The sequence below is a fragment of the Oreochromis niloticus genome, linkage group LG3 (genome assembly GCF_001858045.2).
Source record: "Oreochromis niloticus isolate F11D_XX linkage group LG3, O_niloticus_UMD_NMBU, whole genome shotgun sequence".
Taxonomy (NCBI): domain Eukaryota; kingdom Metazoa; phylum Chordata; class Actinopteri; order Cichliformes; family Cichlidae; genus Oreochromis; species Oreochromis niloticus.
The window spans coordinates 63,559,177-63,584,615 of NC_031967.2; the positions used below are offsets into that span (position 1 = coordinate 63,559,177).

Sequence of the window (25,439 nt, forward strand, 5' to 3'; positions counted from 1 at the left end):
CTGTGAGACTATAAACAAAGTGTTTTGGAAAGACCAGCGGCAAAACTTCTAACTTAAAAACATGATCCAAAACTTAAAACAAATGAATAAATAATAATAACAAAGGTCAATCACGTGGACCAATATAGCAAAGCCATAATATTCCACTTGGTAAAATAAATCCAATGGGCATCCTTCTTGGCCTTCAGACAATAATTCTGATTGCTAATGCTTCAAATAGGACATGCAAAAAAAAATAAAATTAAAAATGAGGATGCTCTTTGCGAGCTTGTTTCCGGCTCGTAACCAGCGCGCTCTGCCATCAAAGGGTGAGCTTTGGTTAATGTAGTCATGTGACTGATGCAAGCCAGGTCCTTTTATTTAGCCTATTTGTGATTAATAGTCAAATGTTTTTGTTCCAAACCTTTAAAAGAATATTGCATCCAAAAAATGGAACTTGGGGCACCAATCAGGAAAGGGGCAGGTGCTCTAGCCCCCGCCCGCCCCCCGGCCTGGATAGGAAACCTATTGGCGTAAAAAAAAAAAAAGCTAAACAGATTTTAAACTTTATTAACAATAAAGAAACAAAACAAATGAGAGGACTGTACAACATCTGTTACTGAGTGAACACAGAGCAGGATCACAGAGATTTCTGTTGTCCATTTTTATTTTTCAATACCGAACTACCATAAAACACATAAGTACAGATAGAAATAATAATCTTTTTCTATTTCTTTTTTATAGCATACACAAAACATAAATGAGATGAATACCTATATACATGAATACCCCCCACTCTCTCCCAATAATGAAAAGATAAATATTTTACAGAGAAAATGAATTACCCCCCCCCAAAAAAAGAGAAAAAAAAAAAAACAAAAAAAAACCAACAATAAAATATTAATGCATTTCCTTATAGTTTAATATTAACATTAACATCTGCTAGCCTCCTAAAATAAATAAATAAAATAAATCTGATCACAGAGATTTCTGATACTAAAGGAAGCTCATTTGGTTTTTAAGTCTCATACTATTTTCATAAACACTTGGAAACTGGAGGGTAGTTTCTGGTGTGACTCCACTCAGGCAGGATGTTCATGGTCACAGTTAGGGTCACATTCACCCTTTATAAGGAATTTTTTCTACCTGGCATTCCCAAATAAAAACATGACAACAGAAGAACCGAGAAGATGATAATAATGGATTGCATTTATATAGCGCTTTTCTAGGCACCCAAAGTGCTTTACAATTCCACTTTTCATTCACTCACTGGTGGAGGCAAGCTACAGTCGTAGCCACAGCTGCCCTGGGACAGAAGCGAGGCTGCCATATCGCACCACTAGCCCCTCTGGCCATCACCAGTAGGCAGTAGGTGAAGTGTCTTGCCCAAGGACACAACGACCAGGACAGAGAGGGGATCGAACCGGCAACCTTTCAGTTACAGATGAGCTTCCCAACCCCCTGCACCAGAAGACTTGAGTAGAGAGATTTATTCTAAACACTTTTAAAGTCAGAAGCTACATCATGTTGGGTTTTATTTTCCGTTAATTCAAAAAGAAATATTTACAGATAGTAATCAAAACAAAAGAAAGGAAATATTTAGCTGCTGATTTCATTCATCAGGGTTTCTCAGCACAGGAAGAAGAAAATTTTTGTCTTGTCACCAGGTCATGTCAGTGACAGGTGAATGATGTTTGATTCCTATCTTGGCCAGGTCTCCCTTGAAAAAGAGGTTTTTAATCTCAATGGGATCTTCCTGGTTAAATAAAGGTTAATAAATAAATAAAAAATTCAGAAATTTTCCTCACACTGAACCTGCTGCTTGTCTTTCTCCTGTTCTTCATATTTACACCAGAAGGAAGGGAAAAACTAATTGGTAATAAAATTGCTGAAAAATAGGTTCCATGTAACATATATATATATATATACATATATATATATTATTTTTTTTTACTGTTTCATTAATCTGAGTAGGAATCATCTTCCCTGAAGTCAAGTGACAACAGTTGGTGCTGAAAATAGAGCCATCATTCCAGTCCTCACACAAACCCCTGTGGCCCTGTATTGGATAAAAAGAGGAACGTGGCTGGATCTTTAGGCAGCTTCTTATTAGCAATCTGTTGCCATAAACACGTTCCCATTGCTTTAGCTGAACCTACAAAAAGTGTCAAAGAAAACACAGACAGATAAAATATTTTTTGTTCACCAAGAAGTTGATTACCAATGAGCTACTAGTCAAAAACATATCCAAACAAGCTGTTCAGTGTGTTGTTAAAAAACTTAAGACAACTGGGGGGAAAAAAGACCCTAAAAAATCAGCCATAAATTTAAATTTTTGTGGTACTTTGAGACAATAAAATTTGGTTTTTATTATTAATATTACCAGGTTATTACCAGGAGAAGCTCACAAAACTTTCTGCTACACCTCAGTTTCTCCTTAAAATAAATAAAAGCTTTCATGTCATGGTACATCAGAAAAACAGACAAAAAAGAAAGGCATTGCACATGATGTAGAACCTCACATAAGTTATATTATTTAGCTTTTCTGTAACAAAAGTTAGATAAGAGGCTATTGAGAGATCAGGGAGAGAAACGTGTCAGTGTAAAACTACATGGTTCTTTACTTTCATATAACATTTTAAAAACTCTAAGAGTCAAACTGGACTGACTTATTATTGTGCTATCTACTGTACAATATAAAGTGCCTTGAGGCGACTTTTGTTGTGATTTGGCGCTATATAAATAAAATTGAATTGAATTGAATTGAACTTAAACGATTATGAAAACTTGTTACCCTAAAAAAACCAACCAAAAAACCCCCAACAACCCTCACTTAAAGAGGATTGTTACACAGACTGTGTTCGCTTGAGAGTGAAAGAGTCACACAGAGTTCATATTTTAGACCAAGATGAAAATAAGTCTGTTTTGAAGCATATCATACACTTTCCTATACAACCTCTATGAACTCTAAACCATGCCAAATGTCATTCAGTTATAGTTGATCAATGGATCCTGAATAATCAGGCACATTACTGATTGCCTATGAGGCACAGAACATCATCTACACTCAGATCATCACATACACTGTTTGTGTTGTCATGTCAGGGAGTGAGACCCGAATTCTGAATGACTGACATCTAAATTCATCTGTGGACTAATAGCTGGTCAGCATCTTTCAGGATTGGTATGAACCCACATTTAATTTTATTTATACAAACAATAACAAATAACAAATAACACAAACAACAACTGTAATAATTGTATTAACTACAATCAGAACAAAAGAAGCTTCTAGAACACTCAGTAGAACAGATTCCTCCAACAGATCCAGCCATTTGGTTCCTCCTGGCTGAACAGCAGGTAAGAAACAGATCTGGAGTGTCAGCTGTCAGGTAGATGAGTGAAATAAGTAAGTAAAATTCATTAATGTAGCCCTTTTTAAGACAAGAATCTATTACAAAGTGATTTAACATTGATATTAACCCTGGAGAACCCATGGGGTCAAATTTGACCCCACTCCAGGACAACTTGGTGTAAACAGCAAACCGAGTTTATTTGGGTACTCCATAACCGTGGCTTTTACATACAGAACCCAAGAATACTCTCTTCTTTTTTTTACAGAACATGTTTTCTCTTTTTGCCGTGACTGCCCTCTACTAGTGGAAAACATGTAGCAGCCAAAAATCCAAACATATAGTTGAATAACACAAATACCAACAGATTTATGCAATGTTCTAGACATATTTTAGCTTTACACTTTACCAAGTGTTACATTCCTCCCCTGCTAAATAAATGTTGTCCCAACATTGACAAAACATGACAATAAGAAACAAAAATAAACAAATACTTCTTTTTCCTTGTGACAATGTAGAGATGGCGTAAGTTGGGATAGGGTTTAGCAGTGCTTTAAGATCACTTCCACGATGCACTATTGGACCTCAGGTGACAGAATCACACATTACTCGCTTACCGGAGAAGCATAGGCTTATAACAATGCTGAGTTGTTTCCAATAGTCCACATAGAAATATTACCCTCTAAGACATTACTATCACTTTATGCTCCGGAGCTTGTCAACTTAGTAACCATTTAATCACAATTAACCTCATCAAACATAACACCATCTTACGCTACCATCCCAAAAGCATCAAATACTTGTGTCACCATACTGGTAAGACCTTGTAAGTACTCATACATTTTTGAAAAATAACATCATTTAAATTCAGAAAAACTCTTTCACAGTTCAATAATAACTAACTGGTACATAGTAAGGCATTTGTAGAGCTGCCCAAGGTACTCCAAACTGTTCATAGAATGGAGATGCTGTTTCACTGGCATACAATGGGTTAACACTGTGACCAATTACTCTCTGAACTGGTTGGCCAAATGCATCATAAGTCAATATTTTCCGTGGACATCTCTCCCTTTGAGATCTTCTCGGCTGCGGTTCTGACAGTTCTGGGTTCATTTCACTGGGCTGATCTGGCGAAGCAACAGTGTCTGATGATGCTGAGATGTCATGTTCAGTGTTATGTTCTCCATTCACCATATCTGCTTGAAACTCTTCAGTGTCCACTCTAAGCTCCGTGCTCTTTCGCTGAAGGTCCTGGTCAAGTTCAGAAGCAGGTGCAGACACCATCGAATCCTCTTGAGGCTGGCAGTGGTGGTGCCTCACTCTCTGAAACCAATACTGCTCCTCATCATCTGAACTCTCTATATGTTTCAATGTATCTTGTAGGTCTCTTTGTTTTTGTGTCTGTGTAGTGCGGCTTTGTTCAGTTCTTATTATTTTGGGAAGCGGTAATGCATTACAGGGCATTAACATGTTGCGGTGGAGAATACGGCCTCGTCCTGTACCACGCTCCGACTTGACCTCAAAAAAGGGCTATTTTCCCCCTTTGAGAGATCACTATGTGAACTTGTTCCTCCCAATAGGAGCGTAACTTTCCCGGCCCTCCCCTCTCTGACATGTTCCTGACAAGTACCCTGTCCCCAGGTCAGAGTACAGCACTTTGTCTCTTCTGGTCATAATGTGATTTTCCTCTTTGCCAGAGTCTTTTTAATGTTTCTGGATGCAATGTCATATGCTTCTTTCATCTGTTGTTGCCATTTGTGAGCATAATCCTCATGTGATTTGCATTTGTTTGTCTCACTCAGTCCAAAAATTACATCAATAGGGAGACTTGGATGTCCACCAAAGAGTAAATAAAAGGGAGAGTATCCTGTCGAGTCACTAGTTGTGCAATTATAGGCATGCACAACTTTGTTTACATAGTCACTGCAGTTTTCTTTCTTTTCCTCATCCAGGGTCAGCAGCATTGACAGCAAGGTGCGATTAAACCTTTCCACTGGGTTCCCCTGTGGATGGTAGGGTGTAGTCTTTGAATTGGCTATTCCTGTGTACTTCTGCAGCTGTTTGAATAAATGGTTTTCAAATTCTCTGCCTTGATCATGATGTAATTTACCAGGAAAACCAAATTTCAAGGAAAAGTCATTAAAAATTTTATGTGCTGCTGTTTTGCCAGATTTGTTGCATGTAGGGTAGGTTTGAGCAAACTTGGTGAAGTTGTCCTGTAACACTAAAATATACTCATACCCTCTCCTGCTCTTTTCGAGATGGACATAGTCTATTGAAACCATTTCAAAGGGTGCAGTAGCCGGCACGTGACACATGGGGGCCCGACGCTGAACTGTAGGTTTTTTCTGAATATTACATTTGCACACCTGTGTGATGAAAAACTCAATATCTTTGTACATATTTGGCCAATAAAACCTACTCCTTGCCAAATTCATCACACGGTCCACCCCCAAGTGACCCATTTCGCAGTGAAGGTGTTTTTACACCAGTTCTTTGTAAGATTCTGGAATCACAATCTGAGTATAAGTCACAGTCTTTCGTATCAGCAACCCATCATCTGAAATAAACAGCTTTTTCCACTCATGTAGTAGCTGTTTTACTTTAGGATTTTTGGTCGCTGATGTTTTGTCAAAGCTTGCACCTGTACTCTTTAAGTTGAGAACATAAGCTATGGCAGAGTCCTGCTTTTGAGCTTGTAATAGCTCCTGTGTTGTGATTCTGACATCTTGCTGAGTTTCTGTAAGTATTTTATTTACTTCTGGATTACACGTTATAGCTGATATCCAATCCAGTTGTTTTTCTTCCTGTGTTTCTTCTTTTTTTTTTTTTTTTTTTTTTTTGCCTGTCTGTGACGGAGTTACACCGTCCCGGGCCGCAGACAGCTGATCTGGGCGCATACACGCACCACCACCGTTAGTTTCTACCATTACCGTGGCTGCGCGTCTTTTCGTCGACCGGGCGGATAAACAAAAGGGGTGAGAGGTATATTTTGAGCGGCGCAGCATGTGGCCAACATATTTTCCCCGCTTACCTTTAATAAAGCCAGTCGCATAGACTTGCTGTGATTGCCCATTATACGGGTGGTTATGCAAGCCGATGGTATGGTGTTCCGGGGTTTAAATAATGGGTTTGCCGCGCGCTTGAAAGGTCACGTGAACTGCATTATTTTTGTTTTTTGTTTTTTTATTGTGAAACACTGTAGGATGCCTGGAATTGGCTATAAATGTCTGTATGTACATATAAATGTATTGTAGAAATACAGCAGGAAATAAGCTGTGGGAAAAAGAATGTTTGGGAAAAGAAATAATAAAGAGATGACTATTATGCCTAGTGGGAGGGGCAATGGGGTATAAAAGAGGCTGTCAGGGCCTACCTGAGGAGTTGGTGAGATGTTACAGAGAGGGTAACATGCAGACTGTGTTTTGTATAGAGATGTTTGTTTTGTGTTGAATTAAGTTAGTTTTCTATTTTCTTTGTAAATAACCTTTTGTGCACCTGGGAGGCCGGCAGAATAAACTATCCACACTGAATGCTTCCCGACTACGCCTGCATTTGTTTGTTTAAGAGAGGACCCCGCGACATATGGTGTCAGGAGTGGGATGGCTAGTCGGAAGAGGAAAACGCGCCTCCCAGTTAAGCGCGCAGGGCTGCGGTCCCAGCAGCATGAGCTTCCAGAGGAGAAGACAGCAGAGGAGCTGGCATGGGACACAGTGCCAGCGTCGTCTTCTTCAGCTGAGGAGGAGGATGTTTCTGGCAGGTTTGGTCCAGCAGTGCCTACAGCTTCGACCACAGCACGGGACCCAAATGGAGAGCTGATTGCGATGATGAGGGACTTCCTGGTGGGACAGCAAAGGAGAGAGGAGGTTTTTTTGGCAGAACTCAGGGGGCTGAGGACTGGTCAGGAAAGCCCAGCCCAAGCACCAGCCGGAACAAGCACCACAGCAGCAACGGCCACGCCAAGCACTGAAACCGCAAGCAGCCCCAGAATGGTACTGCCTACACCTGCACGCCAAAGAGGATACCAGGGTTCCCCAGAGGAGGTTCCCTCTCGTCAGACACAAGCAGTGACCAACAGACTCGACCCGCCAGTCTCATAGTGGATGCGACCTGCTGGGCCAAAAATTCCACCCTATCAGTTGGGGGAAGACATTGAGAACTATTTATTGCGTTTTGAGCGGGTTGCCAAAACCTGGAGATGGCCAGAGAGTGAATGGGCCTGTCGTCTCGTTCCACTGCTATCGGGGAAGGCGTTGGAGGCCTACACTGCAATGGATGAAGAAAGAGCCCATCATTATGAAGGTTTAAAAGCTGCATTGCTAACCAAATTTGACATTTCCCCTAAGACGTATCGGCAGAAGTTCTGATCCAATACAGTTCCACCTGGGGAGAGCCCTACCGAGACCTATTATCGCCTGAAGGGCCTCTATCGGCGCTGGATTCGACCAGAGCAGCATACTAAAGAAGAGACGGGAGAAGCTATCATCTTGGAGCAGTTAATCCGGGTACTTCCAGGGGGGGTGAGGACCTTGGTGAGGGAGCATGAGCCAGCAGATGGACTGACCGCTGCTAAGCTGGTGTCACAGTACTTCAATGCGCGTAAAGGAGCCCCACCTGCACGCTCATCTGGGACACCACAGCGACCACCACTTCCATCATTGGGTCTTCTGAAGAGGGAGAGCAACCCAGAGCCACCAGAAAACCCTAGGGCATCAAACTTACGAGCAGCAGGTAAGGACTTTCTTTGTTATTATTTCCAGCAGCCAGGTCATAAAGCCTCGGTATGCCCTATCCAGAAGGCTAAAGTCACTGGTGCCTGCTATGCACCCCGGCTGGAGATGGAGCCCACAAGGGTCCAGCCAGTGGATGTGCAACGCTATAAAAAAGTAAAGGTAAATGGTCAGCAGGCTACTGCTTTGCTGGACACTGGTAGTTTTATGTCTTTGATTAAGCATAGTTTGGTACCAGTGAACAGTGTGGACTATAGCAGACAGGAAGAAGTTTTATGTGTGCATGGTGATAAACATCCATACCCAAAAATGGAGGTAACAGTGACTATTAATGAACAGCCCTAACTGTTGTCAGTTGGGGTGGTACAGAACTTGCCTGTAGAGGTTATTCTGGGGATGGACTTGCCTGTACTCATGGACTTGCTGCAAGAAAAAGAAGAACAGTGGAAAGAGACTGATGTGGGGGATGAGGGGAATGCTAAATTAAATGTGTCTGGCTCAGTGGTCACTAGAGCCCAGGCGATAGCAGGATGCCAGCCCTTGCCAGACTTTGACAGTAGTCTGTGTGAGGGTGGCACTAATGGGCCAAGAAAATCCCGTCGCCAACGCCGCTTTGAGAAGCAGCTATGGTCAAAGGGGCCGGACACTAAGAGTATAAAATGGGATGTACCAGAAAATATCACTTTGTTGCAGAGGGAGGATGAAACATTGAAAGTTTTGTTTGCTAATGTGACTGAAGGTGGAACTGGAAAGTGGGGAGGGAAAGAGAAGTTCATTGTTGACAAAAATGTGTTGTATGCAGTTGACGGTGACCACCAACGGCTTGTGATACCTTCTAGTTGTAGACCCCTCATTATGCACCTAGCACATACCCTCCCCTGGGCAGGTCATCTGGGTCGCCAAAAAACCTATATGCGAGTTAGCTCACGTTTCTTTTGGCCGTCAATGTACACAGACATACAAAAATATTGCCGTACCTGCCCTACTTGCCAGAAAACTTGTCCAGCCCGCAAGTCTGACAGGGCCCTGCTACTGCCACTGCCTGTCATCTCCACCCCCTTCCGTAGAAATAGCTATGGACATTGTGGGTCCTCTGGTAAAAAGTAGTCGGGGTCATCAGTACATTTTGGTGGTGTGTGATTATGTGACTCGTTTCCCAGAAGCTTTCCCTCTGCGTGCGGTCACGGCACCCAATGTTGTGCGTGCACTGGTACAGCTGTTCTCCCGGGTGGGGATACCAGATGAGATTTTGACAGACCAAGGGACTAACTTTACCTCTAGGTTGATGCAGCTCTTCCACAACCAGCTAGGCATCTCTGCCATCAGGACGTCACCCTACCATCCACAGACAGATGGGTTGGTGGAGAGGTTCAACCAAACTCTGAAGAGGATGCTGCAGAAGTTTGTGTCAGACACTGGGAAAGACTGGGACCAGTGGCTGCCCTTCCTGCTGTTTGCGTACAGAGAAGTTCCCCAGGCTTCCACTGGTTTCTCACCAATCGAGCTACTCTATGGTTGGGATGTGCAGGGGCCGTTGGATCTCCTCCGGAAGGGTTGGGAGTCTCCTGCTTCTGCTTCAAATGATAAAGGAGTGGTGCAATTTGTGCTGGAAATGAGAGAACGGTTGGGAAGATACCATGAAGAGGCCGAGGTCGACCTGCGAGATGCTCAAAGAAGCCAGAAGACCTGGTATGACCAACAGGCCCGGCAACGTGAATTCCAACCTGGTCAAAAGGTGTTGTTACTTCTCCCTTCAGCCAACAGTAAACTTCTGGCGAAATGGCAAGGGCCATACACAGTTCTTCGCAGAATGGGGCCAGTGACCTATGAGATTTATCATCCCGAAAAGAAGAAACCGAAGCAGACCTATCATGTGAATCTCCTGAAAGAATGGGAAGAGCGTGCCCACCAGGCCCCTGCGGAAGCTCTGATAGCAAGAGAAGTGCCAAGAGAAGAGGAGACAGAACCCGAGCAGGGATCCGATCCAATGTCTCCCGTGCTGACTCATCTTACCCCACAGCAGGCTGCTCAGCTACTCCAAATCCTTCGGGAGACGCCATCTCTCTGTTCAGGTAACCCCGGCAGGACCACCCTTGTCGAACATGTGATACGCCTAAAGGATGGACATCCCATCCGCCAACGTCCATACCGGGTTCCACAGCACTTAGTGGATAAATTGCGACAGGAGAGAGGTGGAGAAGATGCTGGAGCTTGGGGTGATAGAGCCGTCCTGCTCAGAGTGGTGTAGCCCGGTGGTCATCATCTTCAAGAAAGATGGCTCACTACGCATCTGCATTGATTTCCGGAAGCTTAATTCCATTTCAGAGTTTGATGCCTACCCCATGCCTCGGATCGAGGATTTGCTGGAGAAGATTGGAGCAGCCAGGTACATCACCACCCTGGATCTGTGCAAAGGTTACTGGCAAGTGCCACTGGAGGAGTCTTCTCGACCATACACCGCCTTCAGGACACCTGCCGGCCTGTTCCAGTTCACGGTGATGCCGTTTGGGCTACATGGGGCACCGGCCACCTTCCAAAGGCTGATGGACAAATTGCTACAGGGGTGTGACCCCTATAGTGCCGCCTACCTGGATGATGTAGTGATCTTCAGCAACACCTGGGAAGAGCATCTGCAGCACCTGTCCGAAGTCCTGGGAAGAATCCATAAGGCAGGGTTGACCCTCAACCCATCTAAATGTGAGTGGGCACGGCAGGAGACCCGCTACCTGGGCTACCAAGTGGGCAGAGGTGAGGTGCGTCCGCAGATGGATAAAGTGGAAGCCATCCAGGACTGCCCTTGGCCTCGCACCAAAAAGGATGGACGATGTGACGGAGTTACACCGTCCCGGGCCGCAGACAGCTGATCTGGGCGCATACACGCACCACCACCATTAGTTTCTACCATTACCATGGCTGCACGTCTTTTCGTCGACCGGGCGGATAAACAAAAGGGGTGAGAGGTATATTTTGAGCGGCGCAGCATGTGGCCAACATATTTTCCCCGCTTACCTTTAATAAAGCCAGTCGCATAGACTCGCTGTGATCGCCGATTATACGGGTGGTTATGCAAGCCGATGGTATGGTGTTCCGGGGTTTAAATAGTGGGTTTGCACGCGCTTAAAAGGTCACGTGAACTGCATTATTTTTGTTTTTTGTTTTTTTATTGTGAAACACTGTAGGATGCCTGGAATTGGCCATAAATGTCTGTATGTACATATAAATGTATTGTAGAAATACAGCAGGAAATAAGCTGTGGGAAAAAGAATGTTTGGGAAAAGAAATAATAAAGAGATGACTATTATGCCTAGTGGGAGGGGCAATGGGGTATAAAAGAGGCTGTCAGGGCCTACCTGAGGAGTTGGTGAGATGTTACAGAGAGGGTAACATGCAGACTGTGTTTTGTATAGAGATGTTTGTTTTGTGTTGAATTAAGTTAGTTTTCTATTTTCTTTGTAAATAACCTTTTGTGCACCTGGGAGGCCGGCAGAATAAACTATCCACACTGAATGCTTCCCGACAACACCTGCATTTGTTTGTTTAAGAGAGGACCCCGCGACACTGTCCCATTTGGTTCTTTAGCCGTCAGAATTGTTGTCTGAAGACCAACAAGGATACCCAATGGATTTATTTTGCCAAATGGATTATGATGGCATTGCCATATTGGTCCATTTGATCAACCTTTGTTGTTATTATTTATTTTATTTTATTTTCAGTTGTTACAGACGGGACAGACGTGACTGGGAGATAGGAAAGGTAGAAAGAAAGATGAAGGAAAAGAAAAACAGAAGGGAAGAGGGACAGTGAGAAAGGGCACTTACAAAGACAAAGAAAAAAATCTCCTGGATCACCTGTTGAGAGAAAAAGAATAGAAAACAAGCAAAAAAAAACCAAAACAAAGCAACATACTAAACACAACACCATCACGTTAATCTAGCTAAGTGTAAACAGCAGTAAATACTAAATATTGAATGTTGTTGTGCAGCACGCAGGACAGACAGGGCACAATGTGCTTTGAAGTAGCAGCTAAGAAAGGCGTAGTTTATGTCTACGAACAGTGAACACCCGTGTGCACACCTGTGTGGATCAGCGCGCTTGTATTCAAAAGGTTTCCCCATGTAACGGTCTGCTAGAGGGTGTGGAGGGCCATAGCCACGCCCCCCAGGGCATGAAGCAGGCATGGAGGAGAACCAGGCTCCAGACATCCAGAGGCCCCAGAGTGCGAGAGCCCAAGGAGGACCACCGGAGGGGCATCCGTGCCACCCTCCTGGGAAGGGCTGAGGAGATCCCCAGACGAGGGGTCACCCAGTAGCCACAGAGCAGAAGCCAGAGGGGCTGCACTGGCGTGCCCACTGGCTCTGCCGGCAGCCAGCTGTACCAGAGTGAACCGAGCTGCAGGCCCAGAGGCCGGAGGCCCGAGGGCACCCCGCGCCCCGGAAGAAGCCTGACCGAGCAACAGGTGCCAGGCCCCCGCCAAGTAGCCACCGGGAGTGAGCTGGTACATACCCGAGCGCCCAGCCCCGGACACCAAGAACCACCAATGCACCAACCCCTGAGGGCATCAGTCACCGGCAGGGAGTGTGGTGAGGGGAGATAGGCCTCCGCACTTTGGAGGGCCTGGGAGTTCCCAGAGAGGTGGAGTCTAAGACCCGACCTGATATATAGACACAGACAAACAGGCACACACAGACAGAAACATGCATTCCCACCCTCATGCACACATATACAAACACTGAGCATTCACCCAACGTAAGGATAGAGGATAGATTTCTTCCTGTGTTTCAATGGCATTTAGTACTGCGCTTAACACTTCAGGCGAACACAGCTCAGTACATTCTGACATGTATGAGTCCATACTAGAAGGTGTTCTGGACAAAAAGTCTGCATCCACGTTACTTTTTCCGGGTCGGTATTTCAGTGTTATGTTAAAATCAGCCAGCTCGGAAACCCATCTGTGTCCTGTCGCATTCAGTTTAGCTGTGCCCAAAACATAGGTTAAAGGGTTGTTGTCAATGTATACTGTCACTGAGGGAGCATTGAACAAATAGTCTCTAAAGCGCTCAGTCACTGCGCATTTCAGTGCCAAAAACTCAAGTTTCCTTGAGTGCCACCTGTAGTTCTTCTCAGCCTGTGTTAATGTTCTTGATCCATATCCAATTACTCTTAATTTACTGTCCTGCCTCTGGTACAAAACTGCACCAAGGCCTTCTTCTGATGCATCAATGTGCAGAATGAAGGGTTCCTCAAACTTAGGATAAGCCATCACGGGTGGATTAGTCAAAACATCCACCAAATAGTCTAGTGCTTTTTGGTGGCTGTCACTCCATATGATTTTTTGGGTGGGTGCAGCATGCCCCGCCTTGGCTGACCGTGCTGGTGTTTGGGTGTGGTCAACTGAGAGTAAATCATATAGGCACTTTGCATGTCTTGAAAAATCTTGTACATAGCTTCAGTAGTATCCTAAAAATCCCAAAAGCTTTCTCAGCTCTTTGATGTTTGTCGGTGGGTTGTCCTTCAAAGCTCGTACTGCTTGTGCCTCTTTTTCATCCATTTTGATACCGTCTGCTGAAAGGATTTTGCCAGCATAGTGCACCTCATTATTAAACAAGTCACATTTATCAGGTCTTAGTTTTACTCCCCAAGCCTGCTGACGTTTGAGAACTGATCTCAAATCTTCAATATCCTGCTCAAATGATTGACTGTACACTAAAACATCATCTAAATATGGAGTGCATATCTTGTCCCTCAAGCCTTCTAAACTTTCCTCCATACTACGCTGGAAAGCTGAAGGTGCATTGGTGAGTCCAAATGGAATTCTATTCCATTCATACAGCCCCCAGGGTGTTGTGAAGGCGGTATATTTTTTCGAGTCTTCGCTGATTTCACCTTGATAGTACGCTTTGCCTTGGTCAAGCACACTAAACCACGTATTGTTTTTTTTTTTTTTTATTGAGGCCCCTATTATTGACACACAGTCTCAGGCCTCCATCCCGCCCCCTCACACACACTATTGGAGAGGCATATGGTGAGGTTGATTTGCGAAGAAAGTCTTTTTTTAACAAGTCCTGAATGTGACTTTTTACTTCATCATAGAGAGCATGTGGGACCGCATTATAGGATTTGGCTACAGGAATCTGATCAGTGAGTTTGATATCCATTTTTAGATTTTTTATGTAACCAACTTCCTCTTTGTGTTTAGCAAATGCGCCTGACTCCTCCCTTAACATTTCCATGACAGCTGCCTGTTGTTCTGTGTTAAGGTGGCCCAAATTGACAGGTGGTTCCCACGGCTCTAATGGTAAGCTAGGTGAGTTCTGATTGTCTTTTTCTACAACCGAACCTATCTGAGCTTCTTTGAGATTCACAGGATAACTGTGTGTTACTCTCTCTATGTTACCTAGATGGGTTTTAGGTGGCAAAACAATGTCATGTTTGGTAACATTAGTAACATAGATATTGACTTTGCGGGTATTGCCAGATACAGACAGCAACTGGCAGTTAGATTTCAGACCCTCATCTAAAGACAGGTTTTCATCTGGCTCAAAAAGCATTTCACTTTTTACCTTCAAGTCTGTTTTGATGGAACAACTAAGGCTGTACATTTGTCCACTCGGTACGACAACAGCTTTGCGTCCTGATCTGACAGGATAAGTAACTATCTCGCTACTGGTGGTGTGGATAAGATTCAACAGTGCTTCTGCTTTGCTTGATCCTACTCTTAGAGAGTTTCTGAGTAAAGACAAGCTTTCACTGGATTGAGTAGTGTCTTTTTTTTTATCAGTTCCTCAATAGCATTAAACCCTATTATTGGTTTCTGCATCACATCCTGACTTACTAGGATTGGAACCCGAACCTCATTCTGAGCTACAACTTTTCCTCTTGGATCACAAAGGCTAAGGCTAACTTCTACCCAACCCTGGAAAGGGTTCAGATCCATTTACGGCATTTACAGAACATTTTTTTTTTCTTTTTGCCGTGACTGCCCTCTACTGGTGGAAATCATGTAGCAGCCAAAAATCCAAACGTATACCATAGTTGAATAACACAAATACCAACAGATTTATGCAATGTTCTAGACATATTTTAGCGTTACACTTTACCAAGTGCTACAGGTTCTCCAGGGTTAAAAACAGCGCACAGAAACACAATGCACAAGATTATAAAAATTTTCTGTAATGGTTTTTTTTCCGGGAGTGTCGACTACTGGTTGTAACTTAATCTTGGCTCCATGCAGAAAAGTCCAATGCCTAGGTGGAGTTACCAAACTGGATATCACACCACCAGGATCACAACAAAGATTCTGGTAAGGAAAGGTGTGACCACAGAAGAGAGCAACCAGCGTGTTGCTGTGGACTTTAATAAGGCATGTGTGAAAACTTTACCCCCCAAATTCCACCAATGTTAAGTGTCCTACCAGAGGGGTGAGGACACGGGACCATGTAAACACATCAAGCAGCCCTACAGACTGACACCCCTCCATGACCTAGGACAATCTGACAGAAAAAAACAAAACAAAAACAAAACACCCAAGCCCTCCAAGCACCCTGGTCATGGCTACAGATCTATAGCACTCACAGGAAGCGCTACATTGAGATGGTCTTCGTGGACTACAGCTCAGCATTTAACACCATAATCCCAGACATTTTTACCATGAAACTCAAAAAGATATGGATAGCTTATTTGAGAGTTTAGAAATGTGTTAGGTAGGATGTAGAATTATTGTAGAAACACTGATACTGCCCCGGATGCAATAAAGGCCTGAGTGTGTCATGAATTTAGGACTAGATTTCTAGGAGGCCTTCCCCCACTTTGAACTGAAAGTAAGACAAAGAGAAGTTAATGTTGAGTAGAAATTCCCCATGGGATACCTGGGTGGGGGTCTCAGTGTTTGTGTTTGTTAACTCTGTTTTTTATGTGGTCTAAAGGAATTTGGTGTAGCTTGGGTGAGGGGATTACTTTTATGACCCTCAGGAAGTCAGACACACACAGTGCTTTAACTGTTACGCACCCACACCCACATGCACACTCACTCATGTGCACTCACATACACACAGGTACACGCACACATAGGCGCTCACGTGCTCGTGCATACACACAGACACACAGAGTTTGCAGCACACCATGGGGGTTTTATGATGGGGTCACTTCTATAAAGCTGGCTGTAACTAACAAAGGAGTGAAGATCTGCAGAGGAACACCGGCCTTGCTCGTCTTCCCTTCTAGAAGATGCATGCTTAAATGAAGATGAATAATGATGACTAAAGGTCTACTGAGTTCCGGTGCCGTCTCTGGATGTCTCAAGGAATAATAAAAAGAACCGGGGTGAAACTGATTTCGTAACACTCGACCACCTTAAACCTGATCCTTGATTAAATATTTCCTCATCAACTGGCCCCAAACGCTCCAATAGTCGGGCACCCACATCTCTGCCAATTTCACCTGGGACCACAACACCAACGTGCTGGTAAAGAAGGCCCAGTAGCAGCTGCACTTCCTCCGTGTCCTGAGAAAGAATAACCCAGACCAGACGCTGCAGCTGGACTTCTACTGTCCCTTAGTGGAGATCGTACTGTCCTACTGCCTCGGTATTCGGTACGCAGGGGCCACAACTGAGAACAGAAAGGCTGCGCAGAGGGCAATTAACCACACCCAAAAAGCATTGGCTGCCTTCTGCCTCCCATGGAGGCCATCGTCATATATTCCTTTCTCATGGAAAAGTAGGCCATCACCGGTGACCCCTTGCACCCCGCCTACTACCCGTTTGACCCATGCTCTCTGGTCGGTGCATAAGTTGAGTCAAGTTCCACACCTCCAGAGTGAGAAACACCTTCTTTCCATTCGGACTCTCAACAAGTACCGTCCCTGCTGGTGACTTCTTGTGACAATTGGATGAACCTAGAATCTCAGCTCACAATGACTTGATGTCGTCTTCATTTTCATCTGGCCAATCACATGCAAAGACTAGGATCACAACATTGTGTGAAAGAAAGGAGGGCAGAGACTTTGATCACAGGGACTGTGGTGGTACAGGCCAGGTACACAGAGCGACACAGAGACAAGGATCTAGAATTAAATGCAGATGTGTTGGGGAAAAAAGTGATAAAAATATCCGAAAAGAAACTGGCTGCATTTAAATGATACTAGAGACAGCAAAGCTCAGCGCTGAATTATTAAAATTGTTATGTTGAAACAAATTTTTTTTTTAAATATACTTCTAAGCGCTACTCAGCCACAGAGCCACGACTCAGAGAAATCCAGACACATCAGGACAATGACAGCATTCTAAGCCAGCTGAAGAAGTTCTGTGTGGAAGGATGGCCAGATAAGTACTCCATTGAAAGGGTTTTCCAGCCTTATCTGCCATTTTCAGGTGACCTCGCAGTCCACAATGGCCTGTGACACTGAGCGGACTAAACACAAAGAAATCATGCTACCTACCGAGTTTCCACAAAGACCGTGGGCCATGGTTGGAACTGATCTGTTCCAAATAGTTCCAGATAGTTCCAGATAGAGAATAAACAGTACCTGGTCATTGTGGATTACTTTTCCAGATTCTTCGACATTGCCAAACTGACATCTACAACATCAGAGGCAGTGATCGAGCACTGTAAATCAATCTTTGCACGTCATGGCATACGAGAGCGGGTTTGCTCTGATAATGGACCTCAGTTTTTGCCTGATTCCTTCACAAGATTTGCACAAGAATGGGGTTTTAGCCATGTGACATCCAGTCCCCACTTCCCTCAGAGCAACGGGGAGGCCGAGAGGGCAGTCAGGACTATCAAAAGTCTTCTTAAAAAGTCTGGCGATCCCTATCTCGCCCTTATGGCATACCAGGTCACTCCATTGGCAAATGGCTACAGCCGGACTGAGCTTCTCATGGGTAGAAGAATAAGGACAACTATTCCTGTCATCCCATCACAGCTAAATCCAAGAGGTACAACACATACAAGCTTAAAGCTATAGAACAAACGTACAGGTTGAAAAATAATAAAGGACACTCATTGGAGTAATGGCGCGTCTCGTGTGTCTGTGAGTTATGCCTCAAGTCAAATAACATCCATAACATCATATAACGGAACAGAATCCACTCTGGCTGGAATCCGGTGGATGCAGCAGTGTTACAGGTAAGACCATTTAAACGGACAGCATTTATAGAATGACTATTAAAAGTCAGCGAGTGTCAATAATGTTAATATGGTTATGTTAGTAATACACCAAATGCTAATATAACAGCTTTAAGATAAATTTGTAGATATTATTACGTGTTTTACCGTCTTTATGGTGCTAGCTTAAAGTTACGGTGTAAACGTTAGCTTATATTGGAGTAAAGCTGTTACTGTTTAAACAATGTTAGAACAGAATTATTAGCTTCTGTGATGACTGATGAAGTTACTAGTTAATAAAGTCTTCATTTAAGTGATTAATCACAGCCACAGATTGACAATAAATATCCCGATTAGCTTCAATGCATCTGTAATAAATATGTGCAAGCAGTGTTGCCAACTCCTCATTAAGGAAAATTGCTATTGGCTGTCCTAAAAGTCACTAGAAGTCACTAAATGACGCCATCACCTAATTTGCATAATTGGTCATGCTAATGTAATCCTAGCCTACGTTGTTGGAGAGAGGATAACATCGTGGAAGAGACATAAAGTGAGCAAAAAACGTCCTAAATGCATTCAGAATTTATTTAGAACTACAAATTAAATTTCTTTTAGCAATTATTGTTTTTTAATGTCAAAACTCCAACCCTGCTGCTTTATCCGGGCCTGGACTGGCAAAAGTGACCCGAAATAGTCACTCTGGTGGAGTTACTGTGTGTGTGTGTTTATAATAGTTTTAAACCGTGTGATCCACAAAACAGCATAGCAGTAAAAGAAGAACTGACTGTGTTACAGTCAGTGCGGGAGCAACGGCTTCGGTCATGCACGGTTCATTTGCAGTTTGGACGCACAGGTGTGAAGATCTCCTGCAGCGGGGGGAGGACTATCATTCGCCCGTAATGCTGTAAATAATGTTGTAAATCCAAGTCCATTACATATTCATGATTTGAATCTGGTTGTGTGAAATCCCAGAAATAAACCCTAGACAAAGTGAATCTGTGAACTAAGGTGTAGGTCTATTAGGTTATGTTGTGGGGATGGGTGTTCATACTGGAGTGCAAAATTAAAACCAAGATGGACAAGAAAAGTTCAAAGCCATCGGGTCCTCAGTTTAGGAAAAGGAGAAAAGAAGAGGAGGAGAAACAAGCAAAAGATACATCACAGCGACGCGACGAAGGCTTTCCCAATTCAAAGGCTGCTTGAAATGCGGCCTTTATTTCCCTGAATTTTAAGGATCTGGCGCTGTAGACTTCATGGCCCAACATATCCCAGACTTCATAGCGCGGCGGTGGGTTTGGATAATTTTGCCGAACAAAATGGTGGAAGCGGAGCGGCTGAAGAGTAAACTTTTAAAAGTACAGAATATTATGTAACTTAGTTATGTGCAAATGTTTAGTAACAAAAAACATTAAAACATTACTGTTGGCCTGTCAGCAAAGTTATGTGACATTAGTGATGTTTGTACTAACTTGGTTTAAAAGTCTTTACTTTAAAATATACGCCGTTCAGTAGTCGAACTTAATCTTACAGAGAATCTGATGATTTTATGGATAATTAAAGTCAGTCATATATCCACAAACACAACAAGCTGAAAGTCAGTGATGCTGCTCGGTTTGCAGTCCTGAATATGACGGCACAAGCAGGATTCACTGCACTGTTAATGTTAGCTATGTTATATTGCTGCCTCTGTTCGGTGGTGTCGAGCCAAACGGACTTTAACGTGTGTTTGAACGAGCTGACGGTTCACTCGTTAAGCTGAAAGAAAGATGCTTTAATCACAGGAGTCACACATGTGTCCACTGGACCATCTGGAACCCTTCTTGTTTAGCACTCGTAATAACACAAACACTAAATCCTCCTTCTCTTGTGCTGTTTTGTAGCAGTGTGTACACCTGAGACTGTCACCTGTCTGTCTGTCCTGCACTCGCTCTCTGTTTCTTTCTCTCTGATTGTGGAATAAAAGTATGAACATGTATTTATAAGTTACACTTGTGTTTGAATCCTGCAGCTTATCACACATTTGGTTTCCATGTGTGTCAACTGCAAGTGTCCAGAGTAAGGACAGACTGAGGGACCCACTGCTGCACATCATCTGTGAGGCTTTGCACCCCTGATGATCCACCAGGACAAACTCAGCAGTGCGTGAGGAAGAGGAGGAGGAAGAGCCAGCAGCAGCTGACAGATGGAGAGAATAGACAGACTGTTCCCTGTTTGTGAAGGACTGCTAGGAAAGTTTAACATAACTAATTGTCTGTCCTGAATCAGTCTTATTAGGTAATGTTCAAATAATGTTATCATCCCAGTGTTTTCAGTGTGGGAGAAAGTACTCAGGGCCTTCAAGTTACACACTATGAAAGGCAGCAACAAGTTTAATATTCAGAAACCTAAAGTATGTATCAGCAGCAGAATGGAGCTAAAAATAAATGTTTGTTTCAGTTCTATGAAGCTTTGAATATTGTGGATTAGTAGCACTGCTGTGTTTGTTGTGTCATATTGCTGTAATTGTTTATATGCTTTATATATTCTGAGGTAAGTTGATCTATAGTGTTACATCATATTTTACAAGGATGTTATGTGTTTGTAAAGTAGTGGTTTTAGATACGGGCGACACAGGCGGTTGCCTGGGGCGGCATCATATTGGGGGGCGGCATCACGGGCACCGGCACAAAAAAAAAAAAAATGCATCATGCCAGCGCATATTGGGAATGGCATAGGCACCGATCGGCTTTCTATCGCCCATTTCCTGGGAGTAAGGGCACCCTCCATTTGCGAGGTGCGCCTGCTGCTTGCGGCACAGGGAGGAGAGGGCGGGGCAGCGGGGGATTCTGTGGCTGGCTGGAGCAGCATCTAATAACCAACTCGCAAAATAAAACAAAATAAAAACAAACCAACAACACGACAACACCAGACATTATGATACAGACTTATAATTTGCACCGATGTTTTTCTATACACGAAAGGTGAGCGCGAGAGCCCTCGGTGCGCCTGCTCGCTGCTGAAGTCAAAGTAAACTTTATTGTCATCTCCGCTCCATACAGTCTAGTATATAGAGAGACGAGACGCATGGCTCCAGTTACAACAGTCCAAGGACACAAACAATAAATATTTAAGAGTAAAAACATTAATATACACGTTAGGACTCGGGGTAAAGGGATCAATAATAATTTAAAATATATATTTTATATTTTGTCGATTTAAAGTCTCGACACAACCCGTTTTTAAAGTTTAAAAAAAGAGAAAGAAGAGGAGGAGTGTAGCGACTTCCACGGTCGCTAGAGGCCGGGGACTGAGCCTGCCTATTTGCCTGACGCACTGTCAACTTTACGCAATAATGCGAGAGGTGGAATTGTTTGCTTGTTTATTAAAGTGCTTGAAAAGTTTACAGAGCAATGTGATCGGCTCGCGATTCAAACTCTTAAAACATCACAGCTCTAATGCAACAAGGGGAAACTCGTTGGTTGCGGTCAACAAAAACTACGGTTACCCAGCCTTCCTTTCTGTCAAAATCAAACCAGTGAGACAGATTGACAACGCCCTCTTAATGTCACCGCTAGCACCCACGTGACTCCCGTTACACATCACCATAGCAACCAAACAAATGAAAACCCAGTGATCATTAAAATTCAATACATTTAATTATGGCTCCTACAAGGAGAAACGAGCAAAAGACACAGGTAAGCAGATGTGTCATTGGATAATGGCAGGTCATGTATCCTAAAACATTAAGAATCAGAATACTTTCTTAATCCCGAAGGAAATTATGTGGGTTACAGTTGCTCCAAGAAGAAATGGTAAAAATAGTAACAGTAAGAGACTAAACTCCAAACAATATATACAATAATATAATATTAATTAGTCAGTGTCAATTGTTGATTTGTCCTGTTCTCATTGTATGACAAATTATGATGTCTGTTTAGTAGCAGTTTCCATACAATGCATACTCTCTCTCTCTTCGTGTGTGTGTGTGTTTTGGGGGGGGGGGGGGCAGAGGGGGTGTTCGCCCAGGGCTCCAAACAGGCTAGGACCGCCACTGCTGTTTGTATACTTTCTGCCCAGTTTGACCCATTTAGCACAAGTCAGCCTGTTTAAGGCTCTGATATCTATTCTATATGACTTAAAGCAGTTATGATGTCGTATTATCACAGCTCGTACATTTTCTTTTTGCACATATGTGTAAGCATTGAGCCAAATTTAGTAATGCCAACAAATTAAATGAACAATATTTGTCTCTTTCATATGATACATCTATACGTATTTATACACTGTAAAAGATTCTTGTCTTTGAGTGAAGATTTAAGGTGATGGGAAATATAAATAACTGAAACTTGAATCTTTACTGAAGCTCAGTATTTGACACAGAGTTCACTCACATGTGCTGTACCAGTGTACCTGCACATGTGATGTGACAATAAGATAAGATAAAATAACCTTTATTAGTCCCACACGTGGGAAATTTGTTTTGTCACAGCAGGAAGTGGACAGTGCAAAAGTTATGAAGCAAAAATTAGAATACGATAAGAATAAATACAGTACACAAGTGTACAGAATAGAATAAAATAAAATACTATATACAGTAGAATAAAATATACAATAAGATAAAAACAGAATACAAATGCTATATACAACTGAGTAAAAATACAGCGATGCCAGAAAAGATTATTGCACATTAGTGTTATTGCACATTTGTGGATGTGTGTGTTTGATCAGTTAAAGTCTTTGTTGTGGAGTCTGACAGCAGTGGGGAGGAAAGACCTGCGAAATCTCTCCGTCCCACACCGTGGGTGCCGCAGTCTCCCACTGAAGGAGCTGCTCAGTGCTGTCACAGTCTCATGCATGGGGTGGGAGATGTTGTCCAACAGGGATGACAGCTTAGCCACCATTCTCCTGTCACTCACCACCTCCACTGGGTCCAGAGGGCATCCTAGAACAGAGCTGGCCCTTCTGATCAGCCTGTTCAGTCTCTTCCTGTCCCCAGCAGAGATGCTGCCGCCCCAGCAGACCACACCATAAAAGATGGCTGAGGCCACCACAGAGTCATAGAAGGTCTTCAGGAGTGGGCCCTCCACTCCAAACGACCTGAGTCTCCGCAGCAGGTACAGCCTGCTCTGCCCTTTCCTGTAGAGGGCGTCTGAGTTATGAGTCCAGTCCAGTTTGCTGTTCAGATGAACACCAAGGTACCTGTAGCTGTCCACAGCCTCACTGTCTATACCTTGGATGTTCAGTGGTTGCAGTGGAGGATGTTTGTGCCTGCGGAAGTCTACCACCAGCTCCTTGGTTTTACGAATAAAAGTGAATTGTTCAGGTGAATTGGTCAAGTTCACTGCTGTAATAACTAATAATGATTAATATAATAACTATAATATTGGCCATATTATATTTACACTGACTTTAGTCTCATGAATAACATAATTGTTATTTACTAGCTAATCTTAATTGACTGTTCAGTACAGATATGAAGCCCATCAATCATGTTCTCCAAAAGTTGAATCTGTTCATCTGGACGTAGCGTTTTGTGGGAGAAACGTTTCGTCACTCATCCAAGTGACTTCTTCAGTCTCAGCTGACTGCAGGTTTCCCCAAACCTTATAAACAGTACATTTGCATAATGACTGAAACCAGCCCACTGAAGGAACAATGGGCTGTGAGGTCAGTTCCTTAATCATAATTAGTTGAGACGCATTTTTTCTAAACACCGGGTCTCTGTGGCTTTTAAACCCCAAAATACGCTGCGCCAAAAACTGGTCCACCCCAAGGATCGCGTGCCCCGACACAAACAGAGTAACATAGTGTACGCTGTTAAGTGCCAGGAGGATTGCCAGGATTTATACATCGGGGAAACCAAACAACCTCTAGCGAAGCGGATGGCACAACACAGAAGAGCTACCTCATCAGGCCAGGACTCTGCAGTTTATTTACACCTACAGGCCAGTGGACACTCTTTCAACGATGAGGATGTACACATCCTGGACAGGGAAGAACGCTGGTTTGAGCGCGGAGTCAAGGAGGCCATTTACGTGAAAAGGGAAAGACCATCTCTGAATCGAGGAGGGGGCCTAAGGGTACATCTTTCGCCATCTTACAATGCTGTGATTGCAGCCATTCCCCAACTCTCTGTGAATGGTACTCATGGCCATTGATCAGTGTTCTTTGATCAGTGGGTTTTGGTCAGTGATTGTTGATCAATGGTCATGGGAATTTGCATAATTATGATTAAGGAACTGACCTCACAGCCCATTGTTCCTTCAGTGGGCTGGTTTCAGTCATTATGCAAATGTACTGTTTATAAGGTTTGGGGAAACCTGCAGTCAGCTGAGACTGAAGAAGTCACTTGGATGAGTGACGAAACGTTTCTCCCACAAAATGCTACGTCCAGATGAACAGAATCAACTTTTGGAGATTTACTTTCCTGGATGATTGAGAATGCATCAAGACCATCAATCATGTTATACAGTCCTGTGGTCTCAGCCTCAGATACTTATTAAATCACACAAAGCTCGTGTAGAAACAAACAAACAATGAACAAAATATGTTCTCCTTTATTTCTGTCAAAAAAGGCTGTATGAAACGTTTCCAGCGGTTGGTATCGTGGTTGCTAGGCAACCTAGGCAGCGCGACGGAGACCATCCCATTTCCGGCACTTCCGGCCTTAGCGGTCTTTGAGTACGCGGCCCTTGTGGACCGTTAAGGCTGCGTACTTTAAGGCTGCAGAACCTGAATTGGGATACAGCCTAAGGCTGTTCCAATTCTCAGCACCGATCCTCTCTTTCACTGAGTCCTTTCACTAAATCTCCTTCCCACGATGACGTTTCCATGGAGGCCAAGAAAAAAGAGTTTAGGAAAAGGAGATAGGCGCTAATTTCGAAATTACACCCCACGTGGTTACGTTATGCAGCTGCGTCACGTGACCGCACAGTAACAAATCGCCACAGAGCCAGGAAAAGGGGGCGGGGAAAGTGTGTGTGCAGGAGAGGAGTCGAGCAGAGAGAGCTGCTTTTTCATGAAACGGGAGTAAAGTAGTGAACTTACAGGAACATATACCACTACCAACGTTTGGATCGATATCTGCATCGATCTGCACACCCTTTGTCTCCTGGATCGTAGCCGAGATCAGCGTGAACCACGCTGCTCCCTGATCGGTTTCGTAAGACTTCCAGCTTCATCACGGAGTTTCTCTCGGTTTGTGGGCTCATCTAAAGGTAAGCACCGAGCTAACTTTAATGTGGGTTCAGTTTATGTTGAGTTTAGCTCTGTTGAGAATAATAGATTGCTTGGTA

The 25,439-nt window shown here is 43.6% G+C and overlaps 1 pseudogene; it reads left to right on the top strand.

Moving 5' to 3' along the window:
- LOC112846316 (zinc finger protein 85-like) overlaps positions 1 to 25,439 on the top strand; it is a 241,768-nt pseudogene that overhangs the window by 205,733 nt on the left and 10,596 nt on the right.